The 4,268-nt window shown below is 37.6% G+C and overlaps 1 protein-coding gene across 3 annotated transcripts in view; it reads left to right on the top strand.

The window, feature by feature from the left end:
• Positions 1–3,521: 3,521 nt before the first annotated feature.
• The window catches only part of LOC111639809 (nuclear pore complex protein 14-like), a 63,245-nt gene continuing 62,498 nt past the window's right edge, over positions 3,522–4,268 (top strand). For all 3 annotated transcript variants that reach the window (XM_023385758.1, XM_023385757.1, XM_023385756.1), the window contains exon 1: positions 3,522–3,654. The gene's annotated coding sequence lies outside the window, so the exon portion shown is untranslated. The remainder of the gene's footprint in view (positions 3,655–4,268) is intronic.

Raw genomic sequence — 4,268 nt, 5'->3', positions numbered from 1 at the left:
CACGGTTGCCATATATTTGACAAAAATATGTCTATATGATAATAATGTAAAAAATAAAAAATAAAATAAGTAATGTTCACTGAAAATATTAAAAATTAAATAGTACATTAAAATAATTTGAATTAACTTTTTGATTTTATTGTAACTTTCGTTAAAAAAAAAAAAAAAAAAAAAAAGTGAATACTATTGATATGGCGAGAAGTCAAATTTTATAGAAAAACCTTATTTTTTTTTCCTCTCTAGTATTGTAATAGCGATAAATACATTGTAATATTCAAATATGATTTTATAGTCGGGGAAAATAATAAGGGTGACACCTTTATTACTCTCCGACTGGAGGATCCGAGTTCGAGTCCGGGTCGCGACTGGAAGTTTTCAGGAAAAATGGGTAATCTGAGAAACAAAATCTAACATCCGGGCCCGCAATGTAGCGGACCTAAAAATCGTTATATTGCTAACCTGGCCCAGTCCGTATTGGCATTTAAAAAAACTCCTTAAGGTGTCCGTAAAACCAAAGAATTAAAAACAAAAAATTGGAATGATAGCGACAGTTGTTTTGCTACGTCTTTACAGACGTAACCTTGTTTTTGTGGAAGATCCGGATTCGATTCCGTTTTGGACAAGACGTTTCGGATCTTCCACTGAGAAATTTCATGACCCAGAAATATTAATATATCCATTCGTTCGATCGGTTTATTGTGGGATTGGCCAAATTTATGATGCCCATGAAAAACAGTTTCAGCGCGACAGAAAACTTTGGAAAGTAGATAGATAACATAGAAATATTTTTTTCTTTTAATTTTATCTAACTATCATTAGAAAGAATCCAAATTGATAATTATGATAATATTGATTAGTTTATCGTTTTTTTATTCCAGTCATTTTACTGTATGTCAAAAATTGAGGCCTTCGTATAATTGATTAAACAAATTACTTGGAAAGTAGAATTTTTTAAAAGTGAAAATGATAGATATATTCGCCTTTCAAATACTACATACCAACTCTATAGCGACCCTGAAAAGATTTAATCTATAAAAATGACTAGATTAGATTCGAGACCGAATAATAGATTTCATTGGTGTTGAATTTAGATTTAAATGCAAATTCTCTATGCGATTATCTAATAATCTTTTCTGAATTAATCAAAGAAAAATTTAAAATATATTTATTAATTCAAAAGTAGAAACTTTCATAAGAATATTGGAAGTAAAATACAGTAGAGCATCGATTATCCGACCTCCGATTAACCGTCACATCGGTTAACCGACCGTTCTAGACGGCAAATTTCAAATGTCCACTAGTGATGTGGCACTAGAATATTTGGCTATGTCTTGGCTACTTTAATATTATTTTTGTTAAATTTTTGCGTGTTTTAGCTGGCAACACTGGCTAGACCATAAAAGGGAAGCCAGTATTTAAACGAGATTTAATTTTTTAACTATGAGTGGACTCCGTCTCCGCTTTATGGTGGTGACCAGACCCTAAACACCAGAGTTCGATCGGGGGTTTGCGCCTCACTCGGACGAGCTGGTAGCTGGAGTTTTTCCGGGTTTTCCTCCTTGCCAATGACGCCTGAATAGGGGCCTGCTTTCCCTCCAAGTCCTTCCGGAAGGCATTCTGTCTCCCTTTCTCTTTCTTTCTTTCTTTCCTATTAATATGGAGAATCTAGCCTACTGGCTTTTTCTTCGAATCACTCCGCCTTGAAATTAGGTAAAGCGGTTGATACGGTGAACAAAACGCTCCAAGATTTCGATATGTTGGCGAGGAGGAAGGTCGGTATGAGGCCAGTATATCGGAGTTAAGGTACGGACGATCGCGAGGTCCAAGGTTAAAAGGCGGCTTAGCTCTTGGCGGGCCCGTGTGTATTGCGGGCAGACAAGCCAATAGTGTACGGAAGTTTCTGGCGAGCCACAGTGGGGGCAATCTGGCGAGGCGCATTGGCGTCGAGAATAGAGGAAGTTGTTCAGGGGAGCCGTATCTGTTTGAAGTCTAGCCAATAGGGTTTCTGTGTGGCGAGACGAGGCGTGATGGTATATCCAAGGGGCGAAAGGTCGGAGATGGTCGCGACCTTTTTCCCGAAGAATGGTAGACCAGGTATCGGTGAAGTTGCGGATGATCGATTCCCGCATCTGGCGTATGAGGTCACGTGCCATGAGAGGTCTCCACCAGGAGCCGATGGGAGTGTCATGGCGATGCCAACGTGACCAGGGGTCCACCCGATTTCAAGGGGTGTTGGGTGACAGCTGATGGTTGCAGCTAGGTCAATAATAATCGCTGGAGAGGAAAAATCAACGTTGACGACTGCCTGGAGAACTGATTTGCCATCCGAGACAATGGCCGTCGGAGTGTTAATAGCGATATACTATAATTACATGGGATATACTAATATGCTAATATACTATACTAATAATGTATTTTTTCATTCTTTTCGATTATCCGATTTTTTCAGTTATCCGACCAACCCGAGTCCCCAATTGAGTCGGATAATCGATGCTCTACTGTATACAGTAAATGCATATATGTGACAACCAGTACATTCATCAGCACATCATGGAGATATAAATATATATTCAGTCCACTAACTGATTCCATTAAAAAGTTCCAGATAGCTTAGAAGAAAAGATAAGGTCAAAACCGCCATAAAAATTACATATACTGTATATTTGAGTTCTAACATTCGTTTTGAAGATTCGAATGAAATTTCCAATCTGCTTTATTTCTTTAGCTGCTTTATTTCTTTAGCTGTGTTGTCCTATCTTAAAACCCTCCAGTTATAGTGGAAAACAGAACCGTTTTAGGCTAAAACTTTTCCTGGCGAAACTTCCGGCGCGATGGGTAATAGCATCAGACATCACGGGTAGTCTTACCCTACATTTACCCTAAATATAAGACTACCCTAAACCAGTGCCGAGACAAGTTTTAGGATGGAGCGAGATCCTATTATGACGCCCCCCTTGGTTGCCCCTAATTTATACCTTTTAATTTTCTTTACCACTGAGGCGCCCCTAGGACTTAGCGCCTGAAGCGGCTGCTCCGTTCTCTCCCTATGGTAGGACCGGCTTTACCCTAAACATTACCCTGAGAGGTTGAAATTACCCTAGAAACGGCAGTACAGTACTAATCATATATGCGGCCGGATGGCCGAGTGGTCAAGGTGCCCCAGCTCCCGGGCCCCCCGCTCTGGGAAACCCGGGCTCGAATCTGAACAGTTCGAAAAATCCCAGGAATTTTTCGGGGGTGGTCCGTTCGGATATGTCGCGCCCCGTCCCTCACCACCCGACAGTCCCATTGTGGGCCTGGCCGAACTCATAATGGGCTTGCAAAAAGAGGCCCTCTTAGTGCCCACAGGGCGGGAAAGAATTAAAAATAAAAAAGTACTAGTCATATATGCTATTTATTACTACTTATTTAAAATGTACTAATTTTGTATTTTAAATTTTAAGAAATCAATTTCAAATTAAATTATAAAAATTAAATTAAACTGAGAAATTTACTTTATTAAATGTTATTTGTTTTTGGCTATTTTTCTACTTCCAACATGTAGTTCGGTAGAAGTTGGCAAACAAAACTTCAAATTCTGGCAAGCGGTCTAATGCGAAGATTGTAAATAGATTTTACTTGCGTATAAAATTTCGCTTCTGTGTTTAATCAAATGTAAGTTTTGGTTTTTATTTGCTTGTGTCTAAATATTATATGTAATATTTTAGAAATCTGTTAAACATTTCGACAGTTAATTGACTCCACATCAAATGCAAAGTCTTTTTGTTCGTGTTTGTATTAATTTATTTTATCACAATGTTTTAGGAATGTTTTCCAAAATTTTTCTCAAATTTCATATTTCATATCGGACCTCTGCGTAAGGCAAAAGTGTTTTGTCTTATAATTGAAGTTCAAAGCAACCGCACATCACTAAACAATTTTTTTGCAAATATGTACAGTACAGAGAAACAAAACACCCTTTTTTGCCGAGAAATAAATACAATTGTATAAACAAACGTTTTCAGCCCAATTAATAGGCCATCTTCAGGTCGAAAACGAAAATGGATCGTAAATGTCCCATGAATAGAACATAAAAATTTTAAATTAAAATTTTTTTACAAGAGAAAAATAACGGAAGAGTATATAAAAATTCAAATAAAACAAATAATAAAACAAAAATAACATAAATCTTCAATGTACTAATTCTGGTCCAAGTTTCTAGTAAATTTCTTAACCAAGTACTTCCATGCCGAAGGCAGGCTCTCGGCATCCCTTGCATTTAAACAGCC

Source organism: Centruroides sculpturatus, unplaced genomic scaffold, assembly GCF_000671375.1.
Source record: "Centruroides sculpturatus isolate CEXI.00-Female unplaced genomic scaffold, Cexi_2.0 scaffold1096, whole genome shotgun sequence".
Taxonomy (NCBI): domain Eukaryota; kingdom Metazoa; phylum Arthropoda; class Arachnida; order Scorpiones; family Buthidae; genus Centruroides; species Centruroides sculpturatus.
The sequence above is the reverse complement of the archived record's forward strand: the minus strand, read 5'-3'. Positions and strand labels throughout refer to the sequence as shown.